Source organism: Camelus ferus, chromosome X (genome assembly GCF_009834535.1).
Source record: "Camelus ferus isolate YT-003-E chromosome X, BCGSAC_Cfer_1.0, whole genome shotgun sequence".
Classification (NCBI taxonomy): Eukaryota; Metazoa; Chordata; class Mammalia; order Artiodactyla; family Camelidae; genus Camelus; species Camelus ferus.
Window position 1 is genome coordinate 10,258,701 of NC_045732.1, and position 21,139 is coordinate 10,279,839.

General features: G+C 43.8%; 1 long non-coding RNA gene across 7 annotated transcripts in view; it reads left to right on the forward strand.

Moving 5' to 3' along the window:
* LOC106730316 overlaps positions 1–21,139 on the forward strand; it is a 482,615-nt gene that overhangs the window by 295,400 nt on the left and 166,076 nt on the right. For all 7 annotated transcript variants that reach the window (XR_001366770.2, XR_004318051.1, XR_004318053.1 and 4 more), the window contains one exon: positions 6,973–7,085. This is a non-coding gene — a long non-coding RNA (uncharacterized LOC106730316). The remainder of the gene's footprint in view (positions 1–6,972; positions 7,086–21,139) is intronic.

Genomic DNA, 21,139 nt, shown 5'->3' on the forward strand with positions numbered 1-21,139 from the left:
GCACTTGACATGTGGCTCGTGTGACACAAGAACTGAACTTCTCATCTTATTTCCTTCTAATTAAGTTGAATGTAAATGGCCGCACGTGGCTAGTGGCCACACTAATGGACAGGACAGCTCCTGTACGTGCTGAAATACTCCGTGGTTAAGGCCCTCCAGGTCGCTCTGTCACTGTGAGGGGAGGATTTAACCTCCTCAGTCTACTTTCTTCAAGAGGGTAATTATTAGAAAGCAAAAAGGTCAAGCACACACATACATAGACACACACACACAAGCACACACACACACTCTCTCCCTCTCTCCCTCTCCCCCTCTCCTCTCCCTCTCTCCCTCTCTCCCTCTCTCCCTCTCTCTCTCTCTCTCTCTCTCTCTCTCTCTCTCTCTCTCTCTCTCTCTCTCTCTCTCTCTCTCTCTCTCTCTCTCTCTGTGTCTCCAAGAATCAACAGCAGTTCTCAAAGGTAGTGCAGTCAAATGGAAATCCATGTGCAGGAAGAGAAACTGTTTCCTAACTGGGGAATAATCTCTTTCCCGCTAAGAAAGTATGATCAGTTCTCTTGAACTTCTTCCACACCAAGCCCCTACTCCCCGTAATGCTTGAAAAACCAGCCCAGCCCCTCGTATTTACAAACAGTAGAGCCACCTTTTTCTCAAACAGAGGCTAAACTCACTAAAATTCCAGAGTTTAGGCACTTATTTCTTTCATTTACAGTGATTCTTTTAGAGGGAAATATTTTGATCACATGAAGCCCAAATCATGAGCTGTTGCTCAGTGGCATAAAAAATATATTAAAGTGGAATAAATGGAAACAAAAGACTTCAAGTATAGAAAAGGAAAAAATAAATCAAGATATTTCCCTTCCTCTGCATGAGGCCCAAATTTCTTGTTTTCTTAGCAATTGTGTTATTTTATCAAGGGATGGTAGAACTTCTTTGAGTACTATGCATATTCAATGTGTAACAAAAATTGAATACCATAAATATGCGTCACATTAAAAAATATTCCACATTTTGTTTATTATAAGATAAACAAGAGGCAAATTTGTTGTTGTTGTTTGTTGTTAATGGCCGGACAGTGACATTTTAGGGTTTGCATTCTCTGTCAGAACTACTCAGCCTGCCCCTTTTAGCAGAAAAGCAGCCATAGGCAGCACATGAACAATTGGGTATGGCTGTGTGCCAATAAAACTTTATTTACAAACACCTGCTAGTGAGCCAGGATTTGTCCTGTAAGCAATAGTTTGCTGACTGATGGAGTAGAAGAAAAATTAAAATCTGTACTGTTGATGAGTACTGCCTATCAACCAGGAGAATAAACATAGAAATATCTCAGTAGGCAGGTTGGAACTTGTTACTGTGAGGGGTGGGAAAGAAGGAAGATTTTAAAGTAGGCAAATGACGTTCTCTGAACTTGATCATAGGAAGGAAGCACTGACTCTGTTGACTGAGTATTTTGTACAGAAAAGCTAAGAAAGGGTAGGACAGAGGCTGTCTTACCAGGACTGGACAACAACTGGTGTTGAAGCTGGACGCCTGGACTTTTATTTCACTCTATTGAGAATCTGCCCACATAATCTTAAAAGCACACAGGGTGCTGTGTCTAGCTCCCTCATTTAAAAGATGAGTGTGGAAAGTATGTCCTTAAAGCACACTCTAAGAAAGATTTCCATTATGGGAATTTTGAGCACATACAAAAACAGACAGAACTGTGTAACAGGCCTCCCTGATCCTATTCCTCAGCCCCCAAACCACTGACCCTTTGTTGGTCCTTCCCATCCACACCTCCATCCTGTGCCCATAACATTATGTTGAAGAAATTTTCAGGCATCGAATCATTTCATGTGTAATTATGTCAGCTGGTATCACACTGAAGATCCAAAGTATATGTCTTTATTTCATTCTTTTTCATGGCTGAATAGTATTCCATCGTGTCTGTCTATCTATTCATCTATATCACAACTTCTTTTTTTTAATTTTTAACATTTTTTATTGATTTATAATCATTTTACATGTGTGTCAAATTCCAGTGTTCAGCACAATCTTTCAGTCATACATAGACATATACACACTCATTGTCACATTTTTTTTCTCTGTGAGCTGCCATAACATTTTGTGTATATTTCCCTGTGCTATACAGTATAATCTTGTTTATCTATTCTACAATTTTGAAATCCCAGTCTATCCCTTCCCACCCTCCGCCCCCCTGGCAACCAGCAACCACAAGTCTGTATTCTCTGTCTGTGAGTCTATTTCTGTCCTGTATTTACGCTTTGTTTTTGTTTGTTTGTTTGTTTGTTTGGTTTTGTTTGTTTAGATTCCATATAATGAGCGATCTTATATGGTATTTTTCTTTCTCTTTCTGGCTTACTTCACTTAGAATGACATTCTCCAGGAGCATCCATGTTGCTGCAAATGGCATTATGTTGTTGGTTTTTATGGCTGAGTAGTATTCCATTGTATAAATATACCACCTCTTCTTTATCCAGTCACCTGTTGATGGACATTTAGGCTGTTTCCGTGTTTTGGCTATTGTAAATAATGCTGCTGTGAACACTGGGGTGCCATTTGCAGCAACATGGGTGGACCTAGAGATTATCATACTGAGTAAAGTAAGTCAAAAAGAGAAGGACAAATATCATATGATATCACTTATATGTGGAATCTTCAAAAAAAAAAAAAGATACAAATGAATTTATTTACAAAACAGAAACAGACTCACAGACAAAGAAAGCAAACTTATGGTTACCAAAAGGGAAGGATGAATTAGGAGTTTGGGATTAGGAGATGCAAACTACTATATATAAAACAGATAAACAACAAAGACCTACTGTGTAGCACAGGGAGCTGTTCAATGCCTTGTAATAGATCATAGTGGAAAATAATACGAAAGTGAATATATATATTTATATATATAACAGAATCACTTTGCTGTATACCAGAAACTTAACACAACATTGTAAGTCAACCCTATTCAATAAAAAGTAAATAAGCAAAAAACAAAACACTTCTTTATTTAGGGTCACCCTATATGTCTATACATTTGACTAAAATTTCTCTCTTTATCCTACATATTAAACTAATTAAAACAGATTTTTGTAGGTAGAAGTTAAAGTGGTTTGAAACAGGAAAACAAATTGATTGCTAGAAGTTTGTAGAAATAAATTCCATTTTGTCTTTTTCATTTTTTCCTAAGCTTGATTTCATGCAGTCAGTGAACAGGAGCTGCTTTCGTAGCAGGAAGAAACCTTCAGTACGGTTTACTAATTCTCAGGAAGTGCAGCGGACATTCAACAAAAAAGCAGTATCGTGACTTGTTCCCTCAGGAATTATGACCCCACTCAAATAACAGAAGAGAAAGAAATGTCCTAAGAGTGCAGTCTGAGGAAGTGTTCCTTCCTTCCTTCAACAAGTAAAAATAACCTTGTCTTACGTTTGCATTTTTAGAGGACCGTAGCAAGTGACGTTAGAGTTTCAGGCTCAGGTCCAAGCCAAGTGACTTCCTGTCGTTAGCAGAAAGTAGAATGATTTAAAAATAAAAGGAGTGCACTTTCATTGGCTCCTTTATGTGTGGTTGGATCGCCACTCATCCATGAGTCCGTGCAGTAGATATGAGTTCACTCAGACAAGGAAGAGACGTTTCGACCGGTGCTGGAGCAGGAGGTGTTAATTTTCCTAGAAGTAGAGCTTTAGTCACGGCAGTGGACTCACCGTCGGTGTCAGCGTGTTGATCAGCATCAGCAAAGCAGGCATCCCACTACCAGGCCTGGGGATTTGGGCTGGAGCTAGTTAGATGCGAACTTGACTACTAAAAATACGAAATTATAAAATAATTGAGAAGATCCAAGATACCAAAAAAAAAAAAAAAAGAAATACTGATGGAATAAGCCACCAAAAGCTTTACTGAAAGGCGAATTTTGTCTTTCTCTCCTTTACTGAGGCATTCAGAACGTGGGCACTGGTGACGCTTAGGGCCGGATAAACCTGCTGTGCTGGGGCTGCCCAGTCCAGTAGAGGATGGTAAGCAGCGTCCTCAGCTGCTACTCCCGAGATGCCAGTAGCATTTCCATTGCCCCGTTTTGACAACAGAAACTTTCTCTGGGTATTGCCACATGCACCCAAGGTGAGGAAGGAGCAAACTCTTCCTTCGTCGAGACAGAACCACAGCTTTTGAGGTGCATAAAGGAGCAGGGGTGTGTTTTATAGGAGAAATTATCCCCAGAGACATCGTGTGTTCAGATAATCATAATTTTACCTCATCACCATAGCCTTAAGGTAACTTCTGACCGAAAGGTTTTTCTTTTTCGTCATCAGTTAGATAAGTGATTACAGCCTCTGTCATGTTAACAACAAAGTTAAGTGTCAGAGTGAGGTGTGCAGGCAGGTTTCCTCGCAGAGAAGGCTCTGCTGGTGGGTGAGAGAAGCATCCACTATGGGCAGAGGGAAGCTGGCATCTGAAAGTGCGTTGCTGAGGGAGCTGACTGGCCTTCTGTGTCTCATGGGGCATACGCTGCATTGTGTGGGATGATTTTGTATTAGCAAAGGGAAACCCCCACTCTGAGAGAGCACTGAAGTGAAATCCCTGTTTTGGAAAATACTTCATTTGTTAATGATGTATTAAATCACTGCTTGCTTTGGCAAGACTCACCGAGCAGCTCGGAAGCTGACGGGTGTTGCAAAGCTCAGTGAAGTTTTCAGCAGGCGGCTCTGGTGAACATTCAGTGACCATCAGGGACCATCAGTGATTTCAGAAGGAAATGTACAGGAGGAGGACCCTTCTGTTTGAAATGCTGGAGTCAAAATCCAAAAAGTTCAATACGCCATGGGTAAAACGTGGGTTTAACAATGTTGTTAAGCCCATGGCTTAATGTCGTTGTGTGACCCATTTTGCCACGCAGTTTACAGCTGACATCGTGGGTGTGCAGCTGTCCTGGCTTGTTGGCTGAGAATTTGCTTTTCCTTCTGATGGAGTGATCTGCAAAGGGGTACCTGTCCCATGGTCACAGGAGACCTTCTGAAACTTGTGTAAACTGCCGTAGACAGGGTGGTTCTTGCACTGAGGCCCCGGGCTTGGTGGACACACAATAAAGTGGAAGGACGTACGCAAGGGAGCGACAGCCAGTCCAGTCAAGGGTTCCTCTTGTAGATTAGGCCAGTGAGACTCACAGAGGTGAGAGGACACCCCCAGGATACTTCAGTGAGGTCGAAACATCCTTACAGTCACTCTCCTTAAATCAATTTTGTATCGAAATTGCTTAAACCAGTTGGTAGTTCTGGGCAGGAGAATGTGTCGCCAGAACTTCAGATTGGCTCCTCAATCTGTTTTCAAACCAGAAATAAAATAATTAGCAGTAAGTCCATTGTTCAGGGCACTGAGTTTTAATCAGATGACTGTGCATAACTGTACACACTTCAAATGTCCTTTTCAGCCTTTACTCTCAGTCCCACACTCGTTGCCCTTGGCCATTCTCTCATTGTCTGTGGACACCAGTTCTTTAGATAAACTTAGAGCCTCTTAGAATTGTGAAATCATGTAATTCATGTAATGTAAAGAAAGTTGCTTGAAACTCTGCTGTGACCCATGCCAAAGAAAACATGGGAAATACATTTCTTTCTCAAATTCCTGGTGACAGTTCAACATCTTAGCTCCTGCCGGTGAGTACAGGCCATACCTAGTCACAGAGGAGGAAAGATGAAAAGACTTTGCAGAATGTGAAGTAGAGGTTGAAGGTCTCATGAAGGCACCTTGCCCCCTCCATCTCAGCCGTGCAGGTTGTATTACTAGAGATCTGAGGACCAGGAAGGAGGAGGGGAGGCAGTTATGGAAACTAGAACCTGGGACAGGAAGTTAAGATGGCAGGTGTGTTTGCTGTTGGACATGGGCCAGCCCTTCGGGGAAGGGCTGTGTCCCTCCTGCCGGGGATGAATAGGCGGGAGGTGTTTAATCTGCTCCTCATGAGAACCAGCTCCAGGGAGATACACGCTGGAGTCTGTGGGCCACCGTTCTGGGGGGACCACATGGGTGGGATTTGTGTGGTTTGTCTACTGAGGTTCCCTCCTTGCTGGTCTGTGTCTCGCTGGCTGTTCACTCGTGGCACAGATACTGACAGAGAGCCTGGGAAGGGCATGGCCCTGTTCACCATGCTCCCCAGCAAGTCCGGGGTTCTAGATACTTCATTGTGGGGGCAGAAACGGACAAATGAAGATGTGGTGTATCTGGTAGTGAGGAGAGCTGTAGAAATAGAAGCAGGCTGGTTAGAGGGTCCTGAAGGTTAGGGAAGTGGGGGCTGAGCGATGTGAAGTTTTCCAGGAAGTAGGCAAGTCAGGATGGTGGCGAGAACAAGGTGGGGTGTGGAGGGCCAGACCGGGCGGGGCTGGGGGCTCCTCTGTTCCCACTGAACTAGCTAGAAGTCACTGGGAGGATCTGAGCAGAGAGGGAATAAGATCTGACTTACATTTTAATAGGTTTACTCTGACCTCAGGGCAGGGGGGTAGACTGCGTGAGGTGAGGGTGGAACAGTCCAGGTGAAACATACAGACGGCCCCGACCCACCTCGCCAGGAAACCCTTCCCAGGCCAGTAGGGATTGCTGTTAAATCCAGAAAAATAAAATCCATGCAGATGAAGTTGAAAGCAGGGACTCAAGCTTCTTTTAGCATACCGCGAACACCGAGACACAAAAGCCCACTATTCCTGGGGATGTATGTTTTGGCTGGATCTCCTCTTGCACAAAATACACACACACACACACGTGCACGCAGACACATGCTAGCTGAAACATAACCTCTGTTCCTTTATACTATATAGTTTAAATATAAACTCTCGAAAAGTTTTAATGTCAACCGTGGAATTCAGTGTGTCTACAAGGATCTTGCATTCCACCTTTTGAACCCATTTAATTCTTTATTAACTATTATAATTCTTGAGTGCCTTTTCATCCTTCCACAATACATGTAATGTCTCTCTTTTTACTGGTAGGTCCTGGAGACGAAGGTGCTGGCTGACGATTTATGAAAAGTGACATCTTAGAGTGGACACCACCTCTAACCGGAGCCACTTTTGGGGCGGAACCGTGCTTAGAAGAGTGAAAGGTGGGTGATGTGGGTCTAGAAATATTGTCCTGATTGCACTCGAGGGAGGCCGCTCTCCCAGTCTGTTGTCACCCCCCAGGTCCTCTGTCCTAGCTGACAGTCCCTCTTCCCACACATAATCGGACCCTGGATGACTGCCACGGTGCTGGGTTGTGATTCTGGCCAGAGGGGTTTAGCTTCACAGCTTTCAATCAGAATATGGACAGTAAAGCCTGTTTCTGGCAAAACAGTTGAAGGGAGGTTAAAAAGAATTGTCACCTGTAACTAGGAAGAGCATGACGGTCGTTCTGCTCATGAATGAGGGGAAAGGCGTGGCCTTTACAGCCTGACGTCTGAGACTGGATTTGCCGGCCTTGTGCCCAGGGTGAGACAGTCAACCTCTTGGAAGCTGGGTTGTTCTGTGTCTGAGGCAGATAACATGAGGACCCGTGTCACAGGCCTTTTGAGGTGTACGTGATTGATGCCCAGCATTTAGCATGGCTTACGTGCCGTGTGCCCCCTATCAACAGGGACCACGCGCTATTTTCCCGAGGCAGTGCCAGCCTTTTTAGCTGAGGACCCATTTTGTGAGTTCTTCAGACAAGCCTCCAAAGCAGAGAAGGTTGTGTAGACTCTCGCACGTTGGTATTACTAGGTAACCGCAAGCGTATCTCCACTTCTGAGTCAGTCGGTCCGTTAACCGTGATTGGAAAACAGAAGTTTTTCTAAGAGAAAATGAGTTAACTAGGCCATATGAATACCAACGTGGTCCTGTCTGTCACTGCAGATACACTACAGTGGAGGGTTCTTGTTCAAAGAATGCTGCCAATCCTGGTTAGCACGCGGGGCGGCGGCTCCGACCCCTCACTGCACACCAGACCCATGTAGAGGCTCTGCTGACGGGGAGAGCCGGGCCCCACCCCGAATTCCTGATTCCGTAGGTCAGTCTCCATGGGGCACAATAATTTCCATTTGCGGAAGGTCCCCAGGTGATACTGGTGCTGCATTTTGAGAATCACTGATCTAGAGAGTTGTTTTTAGTCCTGTGAGTGCAGTGTCAGTATTTGTTGTTCAGAACCACATTCAATCAAATACCGAAAAAAAAAAAAAAGAAAAAGAAAAAGAAAGAAAGGTTGTGGCTGTTTAAGCCGTACCCCTGCGTTCATTCTGTTGTCTGCATTTCCTAGCATGCGCAAGGAAAGAAATTGAAAGGTTTGCTTGACACCCAGTGAGTCCACCCCGTCCCGCCAGGGGCATCAGTCGTGAAGGGAACACAGACTTTGACACCAGTAGCCCTCAAGGCCCAGGACGCGGGATCTCTGAATTGTGTCCCCTTCCTTCTCGTGCAGAAGTGGAGGAAGTGTCTGTTTGGAAGGCTGCGGTTTTTCCCTCTCTGCAAACCTATTAGAAATAATGAGGTAACCAGGCCCGTTTCCTTTCAAGGTGATTTATCTGCCTCAGTAAATGAGAGGGAAAAACCCATTGTCTGTTGAAGTATTTGATGTTCCTTATTGGAGAGATGGCTTTAAAATTCCTCGAGGCATTCGCTGAGCCAGGGGAGCTTTACACGCCTCTGCTGTCTGGTAAGAGGCCCTCATCACTAGATGACCTTCTTCATGAGGGCGTTGACTGTGACCAAGTCCTCCGCTGACAGACACAGACGCATTACCTAATTTGCTAACAACAGTTTAGGAATTGGAACATAACAGAGGATGCAGTTAAACCGAGCCCGGGGGCGACTTGATCTTGTATTCTTTATTTTCAGTTTCACACACAGCCTGGGGCCGCATGAGAACAAATTATTAGGGAATCGTCCTAATTTAAACTTCCTGGTGACCTCATCTGGGTTTGATTTTCCGTCCATGTTCTAGCAAATGCTGCTGCTTTAAGCTCTTGTAATTCTACTTGGTGAGACGGCTGTCATTGGACGCCTGTACTGAGAACTTGGGACTGAAGCATGTTTGGGAGAGCAGGGCTGCAGGTCTCTTAAGGATGTGGCATTTCAGCCGTGTGTGTGAGAGGAAAACCTGTTCCTCCTGGGGACCGTGGCTTGCGCACCTGGTTGTACTGATGCTGGGGTCGGGGTCGGGGGTGGGAGGGTGCGTGTCTGTGTTGACTGACTTCAGAGGTGCCTGTGGGCGTTAGGGCAAGTTGAATGGCAGGTCCCAGGCTGGTAAAATTAGGGGCAATTGATAAAACCCTCTCAGGCCGTTTTAATCCTATTAGAAAAGTGCTCTTTGTCTCTTCCCTCACACAACCTTACGAAAGATACACCACTTTTTTAGATGTTTTCATTTGGTAACTACGTTTTTCTCCTGGAATTCCACCCAGTTTGAAGTCTCAATGCCTCCATGAGTGATTTTCCCCTCAACTCACATGCATCAGTCTCTTTTTTGCTGTCTCTCCCCCTCCCCTTTTGTCCTGACCACAACCATTAGTCTTGGATTAAATATTTAAACATTACCTTAAATTCTTTTCATGCTTGCCCTTGACACAATTGTACATGTCTGGGGGAAAACGTCTCTAGTGCAGTTTAAAAGAAGAATCTCCTAAAATGGTTAACACAGAAGGAAAAGTCATAATATATTATGGATTAAAAAGAAACCTGGAAACATTGTAGCACACACGTTGTAAGAAAGTTCAAAATGGTAAAAAGATGGAAACTGAAAAGTCAAGATGCTTCCCTCTCCGTGTCTCTCTCCTGCCTGTCCCCTGAAATGTGGACTGTTGTTGAGAGTATTTTTACTTCAGATGTTTTGCTCACCCTCCTTCCTTGTCTTTAGCGATTCCTTCTGTTTCATAGCTGGAAAATCACACCATTTTATGGTTACGTCCTCATGTATTATTTAACCATGACATTTCTGTTGTTTCCAGTGTTCAGCTCTTAGAACCAGCATAGCATTGGGAATCCCAGAATAGACTTGGATGGGAAATTCTGTAAAATAAGTAAGAAATGGAATAGTGTATTCCAAGAATTTAACAAATTCTGATTACTGATTGCTGTTTATTTTTTTCCCCACAAAACACCTAATAGTTGAAACAATTACAATCTTTTGATTGAAAAATGCTCTTTCCATCTCCTCTGACTGCCTTCATTTAGAATGACGATCTCCAGGTCCATCCGTGTTGCAGCAGATGGCATTATTTTATTCTTTATTGCTCAGTAGTATTCCATTGTATAATATACCACAACTTCTTTATCCAGTCATCTGTCAGTGCACACTTAGGTTTCTTCCATGTCTTAACTATTGTAAATAGTGCTGCTGTGAACATTGGGGTGCATGTATCTTTTTGAATTAGAGTTTTCCCCAGATATATACCTAGCAGTAGGATTGCTGGGTCATATGGCAAGTCTATTCCTAGTCTTTTGAGGAATCTCCATACTATTTTCCACAGTGGCTGCACCAAACTGCATTCCCACCAGCAGTGTAGGAGGGTTCCCTTTTCTCCACAGCCTCTCCAGCATTTGTCATTTATGGATTTCTGAAAGATGGCCATTCTGACTGGTGTGAGGCGATACCTCAGTGTAGTTTGGATTTGCATTTCTCTAGTAATTAGTGATGTTTAGTGTCTTTTCATGTGCCTGTTGACCTTGATATGTCTTCTTTGGAGAAATGTCTGTTTAGGTCTTCTGACCATTTGAGGAGAGGGAGTTGTTCGTTTTTTTGCTATTGAGTTGTATGAGCTGTTTGTGTATTTTGAAAATTAAGCCCTTGTTGGTTGCATTGTTTGCACATGTTTTCTCCCAGACCATAGGTTGTCTTTTCATTTTGTTTTTGGTTTCCTTTGCTGTAAAAGCTTATAAATTTCATCAGGTGCCATTTGTTTATTTTTGCTTTCATTTTTATCGCCTTGGGAGACTGACCTGAGAAAACACTGGTACAATTTATGTCCAAAAATGTTTTCTCTATGTTCTCATCTAGGAGCTTTATGGTATCCTGTCTTCTATTTAAATCTTTAAGCCATATGCAGTTTATTTGTATCGTGTGAGGAAGTGTTCTGACTTCATTGATTTATATGCGGCTGTCCAGCTTTCCCAACACCACTGCTGAAGAGAGTGTCTTTTCTCCATCGTATATTCTTGCCTCCTTTGTATAAGATTAATTGACCATAGGTCTGCAGGTTTATTTCTGGACTCCCTGTTCTGTTCCATTGATCCATATGTCTGTTTTGGTGCCAGTACCACACTGCTTTGATTACTGTAACTCTGTAGGATTGTCTGAAGTCTGGGAGGTTATGTCTCCAGCTTTGTTGTTCTTCCTCAGGATTACTTTAGCAATTCTGGGCCTTTTATGGTTTCACAAAAATTTTGGGATTACTTGTTCTGGTTCTGTGTTAATGTGATGGAGATAATTGAGGGTGATCACATTAAATTTGTAGATTTATTTGGGTAGTATGGCCATTTTAATAATATGCTTCCATTCCATGAACATGAGATATCTTTCCATTTCTTTGAGTCATCTTCAGTTTCCTTTATCACTGTTTTATAGTTCTCAGCATATATTGTCTTTCACCTCCTTGGTTAGGTTTATTCCTAGTATTTTATTATTTTTTTTTTTGATGTGATTTTAAAAGAGATTGTTTTTTAACTTTCATTTTCTAATATTTCACTGTCATTGTAAAGAAATGCAACAGATTTCTGCTTGTTAATCTTGTATCCTGCTACCTTGCTGAATTGGTTTATCAGTTCTAGGAATTTTTGTGTGGAGTCTTTAGAATTTTCTATATATAGTATCATGCCGTCTGTATATAATGACAACTGTACCTCTTATCTTCCAATTTGGATCTCTTCTACTTTATTTTCCTCTTGTCTGATTTCTGTGCCTAGGGCTTCTAATACTATGTTGAATAGAAGTGGTGACAGAGAGCATCCTTGTCTTGTTTCTGAATTTAGCAGGAAGCCTTTCAGCTCTTCACCATTGAGTATTATGTTGGCTGTGGCTTTGTCATACATAGCTTTTATTATGTTGAGACATATTCCCTCTGTACCCATTTTGGTGAGAATTTTGATCATGAATGGATGTTACATTTTATCAAAGGCTTTCTCTGCATCTATTGAAATAACTGTGTGGTTTTTGACTTTTTTTGTTGTTGATGTAGAACATCACATTGATTGATTTGCATATGTTGAACCATCCTTGTGACCCTGGGATGAATCTCACTTGATTATGGTGTATGATCTTTTTTATGTATTGTTGGATTGATTGATAGATATATATAGATATAGATATAGATATAGATATTTTTTTTTTTTGTAGTGTCTTTGGTTTTGGTATCAGAGTGATGGTGGCATAGAATGGCTTTGGGGGTGTTCCCTCCTCTTCATTTTTTGGGAAAAGTTTGAGAAGGATTGGTATAAGTTCTTCTTTTACATGTTTTGTAGAATTCCTCAGTGAAGCCATTTAATTCTGGACTTTTGTTTGCAGGGAGTTTTTATTATTATTATTATTACAGATTCTGTTTCAGCACTAGTGATCAGTCTGTTCAAATTATCTTCTTGATTCAGTCTTGATGGACTGTATGTTTCTCAAAACTTGTCTGCTTCTTCTAGGTTGTCCAATTTGTTGGTATATAATTGTTCACAGTATTCTCTTACGGTTTTTTGTATTTCCATGGTATCAGTTGTTATTTCTCCTCTTTCACTTCTTATTTTGTTTATTTGGGTCCTCTCTTTCCCTCTTGGTGAACCTGGCCAGAGGTTTGTGGATGTTGTTTACCCTTTCAGAGGACCAGCTCTTGGTTCTATTGATTTTTTTTTTCTATTGTTTTTTAATCTCTGTTTTATTTATTTCCTTTCTGATCTTTATTATTTTTTCCTTCTGCTGACTTTAGATTTTGCTGTTATTCTTTTTTCTAATGCTTTTAGGCAATAGGTTAGGTTGTTCATTTGAGACCTGGTTTTTGAGGAAGACCTGTATCACTGTGAATTTCCCTCTTAGGACTGCTTTTCCTACACTGCATCCTGTAGATTTTGTGTGGCTGTGTTTTTATTGTCGTTTGTCTGAAAGTATTTTTTAATTTCCTCTTTGTTTTCATTGATGATCCATTGGTTTCTTAGTAGCATGTTGTTCAGTTTCCATGTAACTTTTTTTTTTTCCCCCACTTAACTTTCTGTGAATGGATTTCTAGTTTCATGCCATTGTGGTCAGAAAAGATGCTTGAAATAATTTTATCCTCTTAAAATTTTTGAAGTTTGTTTTATGACTGAATATGTGGTCAAGCCTAGAGAATGTTTCCTGTGCACTTGAAAACAGTGTGTATTCTGGGTTTTTTAGATGAAATATCCTGAAAATGTTAATTAAATCTAACCATTCTGTTAGATTATTTAGAATCTTTGTTGTCTTATTTTTTGTCTGGAAGATCTGTCCATTGATGTGAGTAGGGTGTTAAAAGTCTCCTGCTATTATCACATTTCTGTCAGTGTCTGCCTTTATGTCTGTTTGTATTTGCTTTATGGATTTACATGCTCCTTTATGGGGTGCATATATGTTAGCAAGTGTAATATCCTCTTCTTACATTGATCTTTTTATCATTTACTTAGTGTCCTTCTTTATCTTTCTTTATGGCCTTTGTTTTAAAGTCTATTTTGTCAGATAAGAATATTGCTACCCCTACTTTCTTGTCATTTCCATCTTCGTGAAGTATTTTTTTCCATTTCTTCACTTTCAATATGTGTGCGTCCTTTGCCCTGAAGTGAGTCTCTTGAAGGCAGCATATTGTGGGCTCTTGTTTTGTTATCCAATCTGCCACTCTGTCTTTTGATTGGAGCATTTAGTCCATTGACATTTAAGGTAATTATTGATAGATAGGTATTTATTGCCATTTTAAACCTTGGTTTCCAGATGATTTTGTATTTCTTCTTTGTTCCTTTCTTTTTCTGTCCATTCTTCCTTTTGTGGTTTGTTGATTTTCTTTTCTACTATGGTTGTATTCTCTTCTTTTTGGTTTTTGTGAATCTGTTGTATGTTGTGATTTGTGGTTACCCTCTTTTTCAGGTGTGTTAACCAATTACTATATCTCTTTGCTTTAGACTGGTGGTCATTATAGACTCAAACACATTCTGAAAAAAAAAAAAACATTTTCTTACTCTTCTCCCCCACATTTTATGATTTTGATATCCTCTTATATCTTGATGTTTATCCTTTTACTTCATTGTAGTCACCACTGCTTTCCCCAAAATTTTTGGTTTTTTTTAATCTGTATACTGGATTACTACTTTCCACTTGTGATTTTCTCTTTTTTATAGATTCTTACATCTTTGCTGTTTAGAGAAGACCTTTCAATATTTCTTTTGGAAGAAGCTTAGTATTGCTGTATTCTTTTAGTTTTTGCTTGTCTGAGAAATTCTTTATTTCTCCTTCGATTGTAAATAATAATCTTGCTGGGTAGAGAATCTTAGGTTGCAGGACTTTCTCTTTCAGGACTTTAATATCTCGTGCTACTCCCTTCTGGCCTGCAGTGTTTCTGTAAAGAAATCAACTGATAGCTTCAAGGAGGTTCCCTTGTAATGAACGCTTTGTTTTTCTCTTGCTGCCTTTAGAATCCTCTCTATCTTTACCTTTTGTCATTTTAATTAAATGTCTTGGTGTAGGTCTGTTTGGGTTCATCTTGTTTGAGACCCTCCATGCTTCCTTTATCTGGATACCTCTTTCCTTCTTCAGGTTTGGGAACTTTTCAGGCATAATTTCCTCCAATACATTTTCAGTCCTCTTACCTCTTTCTTCTCCTTCTGGGACCCCTATTATGCATAGACTGGGGCACTTTATATTATCCTGTAGATCTCGTATAGTGCTTTCTTTATTTTCATCGGTCTTTCTGTCTGTTGTTCTGATTGGGTGATTTCCGTTATTTTATCTTGCAGATCACTTTTTTGTTCTTCTGCATAATTCAGTTTGCTGTTTATTGCCTTTAACTGAGTCTTTATCTGGGCAAATGAGTTTTCTAATTTTAATTGGCTCCTCTTTATAGTTTCTATTTCCTTTTGATAGTAATCTTCATTTCTACAATAAGCTTTCTGAATTCCTTCAGTATTTTCATTATCTCCTTTTTGAATTTGGGAAATGGTAAACTGGAGATGGCTTTCATTGTTTGTTCTTTCAGGAGAATTCTCTTGGTCTTTTATCTAGGAGTCTTTCCTCTACTTCTTCATTTTACTTATAGTTCTCAGACTTTATGAGTTTAGGAGAAACAGTTATCTACTCTCGTCTTGAAGGGCTATTTTTATGTGAATGTCCCCCTGCATAGGCTCCGTGAGTCTAGTATTTTTGGTGTAAGGGCTGTTTGTAGCGCGGGAGCCTGCCACACCTCTCCTCTTTGTGTGCTGGCTGTTATCCCCTTGGTAGGAGGTGTGGTTGGTGTTGCGGTGACCAGAGCCCACACTGGACGTTGAGTGGAGCCACCTCTGTGCTCTGTGGTTGTCATAGCCCTGTCGGGCGCTGGGTCTGCTCTCCTGTTGTTGGAGTAGAGGCCCCCAGATCCGTTTCTGAACCGTGGTGGGAACTGGACAGGACTGGGGTGCTCGCACTTGGAGAGGAGCCCCTGAGTATTCCCCTGTCTCCTGGAAAGTGTGCTCTGTGGTGTTGCCTGTCACCTGTTGTATGGGCTCACAGAGTGCACCGTTTCTGTTGCTGCCCTTGGCTTCACGTCAGCCCTGGGAATTCAGGCAGCTGGCCTGGGTGTCCCTCAGCCTCTGTGCTCGCAGAGCTGCTAGTGCAGATCCGCTGGTGTGGGACCCCGCGGTCGGGTGTCAGCACTGCCGTGGTCGTGCGCTCGCGCCTGCCATGGGGGCTGTGGGGTCAGCCGCCGCCCCAGCCGTGCCTCTGCGCACGTGCACTCTCACAGCCTGCCCCTCACCTGCCTCAGCCACGGACACACCAGTAATCCACTCGGATGTCCCGCAGGCACTGAGTTTACAAATTCGCCAGCAGCACACAAGCCTACAAATCACATGAGCCACGGGGACACGCAGATTTCAGCTCCACTTCCACAGTCATGCAGCCCCTGGGGATCGGCTTGTATTCGGCCTCCACATGTGGGCAGCCTGCCTGAGCGTCAGCACTCCCAGAACCTGCAGAGCGGAGCCACGCCTGCTGTGAGCTCCCAGAGAGCGGGGCCGCTGTGGCCGCTCCACCTCTCCCTTCGAGCACTCGGGTTAGCAGTGGAGCTTCAGTGGCACATCTGGCCTCCTGCCTGCACACGCCCTCGGTCTTCCCCCAGGTCTGTCCTCTAAAACCCACGTTTCAGCTCCCAGCCTCTGCACGCACAGCAGGCGTGCTGCTCAGGCTAGGGAGTGCAGCGAGGTGGCCAGGCCCACCTGTGCTGGTCTGGCCCTGTTCTGCCTGCTGCGCACTGGCGGCTGCATTCTCCTCTGAGCCTCTGAGGCTCCCTTTCTGTCCTGGCTGATCTACCCACCAGTGAAGGAGTCCCCAGGATGCGGGAACCTTCCCTCTTTCGCAGCCCCCTCCTAGGGGCGCAGGTCCCATCCCAGTTCCTTTTCCCTCCTTTCATCCTCCTGCCTGGTTACCTGGTGAACTTTCTTGCATTTTTGGTTTTATGACATCGTCTGCCAGTGTTCAGCGGGTACTCTGTAAGAACTGTTCCACAAGTAGATGCATTTTTGATGTATCTGTGGGAGGAGATGAGCTCCATGTCCTCCTATTCTGCCGTCTTGATCTGGCAACTCCGAATGCTACTTAAAATCACCTGTTTGTAGAAATAGAGAATTCCCACTTGACTATTAGGGCTGTGTCTTTATTGTGAAGCCCTATTTTGCGTGTAATTTTCTGCTAAAAAAAAATTGCAGTCCAGTTGATATACTTGTGGGTGTGCAAATATTCCCCACAGTACACCGCAGGAGACGGTAACTAACAGCTGAAGGGCTTGTGTCAGGAAGTCACAGTTCAGGGATGGTTTTCAACAGGAAGGTCCCCGATCAAGAGTCCCCAGTCCAGGGGTGGTTACTTAGCACCTAAGCTTCGCTGTTGAAAGCTGTAGCAGTTAACTTGTTAAATAACATCAACGCTGTTAGAAACAACAATAGAAAATACACATGGCATGGAATGAACGGCGCTGGTCCAGAGAGCACGGGCAGGCCCACCTGCCCCTGGCCAGCACGGCGCCCGAGGCCTGCGTTCAGTGCTTGGGTGGGAAGACGGGTGTTTCTGTGACATCTGCTTCCCGGCGGAATTCTGCCCCGAGGCCGTGACGTGTGGGTGGAGGTGCACGTTTGAAGCAAAGGTGTGCTCCTCAGAGAACCTAAGAGCAGAAAGCGGGGCTTCCCCTGGGCTGCTGGGCCAGGCCGTCTGACGGGTTTGTGCTGGCTCGCGGGCACGTGTGTATGTGTCTGGCAGACGTGAACCTACAGCTTGCTGCTGCTGTACCGCCTCATGAGGTAGTGAAGTTCCCAGGGACGGGGCCAAATCTGCCCCCTCCCTCTGAGGGCAAGGGGCTGGTCATTGCTGAACAGCTGAATCGATTAGGGCAGTGAATAAAAGGTGAAAGGATCTAAAACAGTGCAGGGCACATGGTTATTCCATCAGTTCCACAGTTAGATAGGTCTGTTGATTAGTTTAGGAGCGTCTGTATTTGAAATGAGGGGATGCTGACTGCCTCAACTCTCTCTCTTTCTCCCCTTCTCTTTTTCTAAACATGGGCAGATTCTGGCACATCTAACTTCATGAGTTTAGAAAACCTGTTCAACCTCCAAGTTCCTGTCCAGTGGCACTCTGTGGTGTACAAAGGTGTTTCCCACTCTCTCTAAAACCTAATTCTCAGTCCAGACATGGCATCACTCTGGGTTAAGAAATTACTTTGGGTTAAGAAATTTCCATTAAAATAAAAACTACATCTCTGCAATTCATAGTCTCCCTCTTTTAAATAAATACTTTAAATGCAATTATATATTTTAATATACCATACATGTGATTTACATGTATTGATGTGGGAATAAAGTTAAAAAGAAATGTATTTGTTTCAAATATGCCCATCAAGGAACAGAAAGCTTACTTCATTCAAATACGGTCAATTAGAGGTGATGATAATTTTACCTAAAACAAATCTTTCAGAAAAGACTTTCTTTTAGTGTTGCTTTTGTTTCCTGTTTCAAAAAAAATGTAATGTAAGATGAAGAAAACTACTTTACATTTTTGTAAAATAAAAAGTGTTCACAGGAATTGTTAAAAGTTAAGGAGGGACTTTTCTTAAGCAGGCAAAGGAAGTGTAAAGACTCTCGTGATTATGTAGACATGGACCATCAAGGTATGGTCCTCTTGTTCCAAGAACCAAGACTAATCTCACAACAACCCATCTTGATCAAGGTGCAGGCGTCTTATGGACACAGCGCAGGGAAATCTGAGCTCAAGCTGCCCAGTCAGAAGCTGACTGTGTGATTCAAAGGAATAATCCTCTTTACAAGGAGCACACTATGCTAAAGCAGTTCATGTGCCTTAAAAACCCGGTGGAACCCCCTGAAGGGCGCTCCTGAGAAACGTCTGTTTTGGGTCGTCCAGCCACTCTCAGTTACAGTCGACTCGGCCCTGTATCACCCACAGCTGTGTTTCCCCTTTAAAACACGAGCCCACGGAGAAGGCAGACGATGTAGCTGCAATCTGTGTGCTTGTTTCTGGCTCTGTTTCTTCAAAGTTACGTACACCGTTTAAAAGGTACCTTGAGGTGTGGTGCAGGCCGGAAAGTCTTCTCTTTTGGAATCCCAGCAACATGCCTCACATTGTCACGTTTGTTAGCTTGTCCGACCCCAGACATGCTAGGTCATTTGCTGTAGTTGGGAACTGAGAACAGGATTAATCTATTAATTGCTTAAAGCACGGGTTCTCGGTTGGGGGTGACTTACACCCCTCCCTGGTGGTCAGTGGTTGGGAGGAGAGGGGGTTCTACTGGCATCTGGTGGTGGAGACCAGGGGGCTTCTAAGCGTCCTACAGTGCACAGCCCACAGCAAAGCACTGCCCACACCCACACGTGAATAGTGCCGAGGCTGGGAACCCCTAGAGTAAGGGAAGGCCGGTGTTTTACCTTCTGGAGCTTCGGCTTTTTGTTGGCCAGGCTCCACTGCACTTGGGACGTGATCCCTCTGCTTTTCAGGACAGAGCCGTGTAAGTCCAGACCTGCCTGCTGCTGTTCAGCTTAACCGAAGCCTGCGGTGCCCAGCCTGCTTCACTGTCACTTGTGTCTGACATCACCCAGCGCAGCCCCATAAATCTGCACCGGGAAGCCCACCTGAGTGGCGCCCCTCTGTACGTGGGGCCGCCTGACCAGACAGACCCTGTGTGGTGCAGCTGTGTTTCCACTCAGGGCTTTGTTGTAACAGCCCTGGCCATTTGTAAAGCCTTTCTGAAAGATGGGAAAGTACTTAGGTACATAGAAATGCAGCTGGATCTAGTATTACCATATAATTTTTATAGAAAGGGACATTGTTGCTGCAAAGTGCTTGGCAGAGCAGATTTTAGGGCTTTCTCTTTTGTAAGGCGGATGATTTACAGTCCTTTACGAAGTATCACAGGTCTGAGGAACTAGGGTGAAAAAGGAAAAGGAATTTTTTGCTATGTTCTGCAGATATCTATGGTGTTTTTTATACTAACACAGCACAGATTTTTTTAGTTACTTATTGCTGGGTACCAAGTTAGGACGAATTTCTACCGATGACGGAGACTCACAGGTGATTAACTCAGCCTCCTACGGATTTGGGATAGGAACCTAGCTCTTTCGACAGAAAATCCCACGCTTTCTCAGAATACTGATCCAGTAGGCAGAATCCCTACCTGCTTCAGTAACGCCCTATGAAATCTGTCATCTTGAACTGGGGCAAGACCTGTGAATTTCTGTGCCCAACGTCCTGACCCATGGAACCCGTGAGATAATAAATATACATTCTTATAGGCCACGAAATGGTGATTACTGTCTGTGAGCCTTAGTTTCCGCACCTCTGAATTGCTGCTCACTTCCAAGGGCTGCTGCGAGCATTAAATGAGGAAGCCCAGAAAGAGGCTGGAGAGTGGATACTCAGTAAACACTGGTTCCTTGCCTGCACCCCCTCCCTTCCCTTTAACTCTGGGTCCCTTGTCAGGAGGAACAGAGCTACTGGTAACAGTGTAGCAGGTACGGTTCCAGCCCAGAACCTCAGATTGCAGCAGTGTATTAGAGTGTGATAAAATTGTCCCTGGGTGCTGAAGCACTTCACTGCCCAGATGGATTATTCCTGTGCTTATTAAATATATTAACTGATCATGTCCCTGGACTATGTTTATCATGGGATCTAAGAAACAAGCAGGAATCCAGCGGCTGGCATGGGATCCTGGAGCCCCAGGCTGGGGAGGGAACCGAGAAGTGAGGAGGTCGTGTGTGTGTGCGTATATGTGTGTGTGTGTGTGTGTGTGTGAGATGGCACATGGCGGGGCGTTCCCTCGGTCCGCGGGGGCCTGGAGGAGGGGGCCAGGGAGAGATGGGAGTGCAGCGGTAGAGGGAGGATGAGGAGGAGGGAGTTTAGGCTGGAGGATCATCCAGTGCAGAGCCTCGACGGGCACGCAGTCCCTCGTACACCATGCTCTGGAGTTTGCGCTTTCCTCCTGTAGCAATTCCTCCTGTAGGTGTTGAAGCTGTGAAGGTTATTTGCAAGCTGTAGGCAGGCTTAACTGTTGACCTGGTCCCTCTGGTTGCATCTGGACTCATGAATGGTGAAGTGAACAATTGGAAGTTGGAAAGCTGGGTGCTCAGGGTAGGATAGGCAATGGAAGCTCGAGGGAAGGTAGAGACAGCAGGCCCAGGGAGACGAGGCTGCCTGTGCATGAGGGAAAGTCTCAGGGGCTTGGTGCTGGATTCGATGAGGGGTCAGAGAGGCCCTGAGGTCTTGGCTGGGGAAGTTGAGGTGATGGTGGCGCCCTGTGCTGAGGCTGGGAACCTCGAAGACACTCAGACATACAAGCGAGGGGGAAGATGGGTTCAATGTGGGCAGTGTTCAACTTCCATCCCTGTGTGTCAGGGGTCTCCAGACGGAATTACCAAACAGGATGGAAGAATCTGGTGCTCACGAGGAAGGTCGGGTTGGGAATATACATGTGAAAAT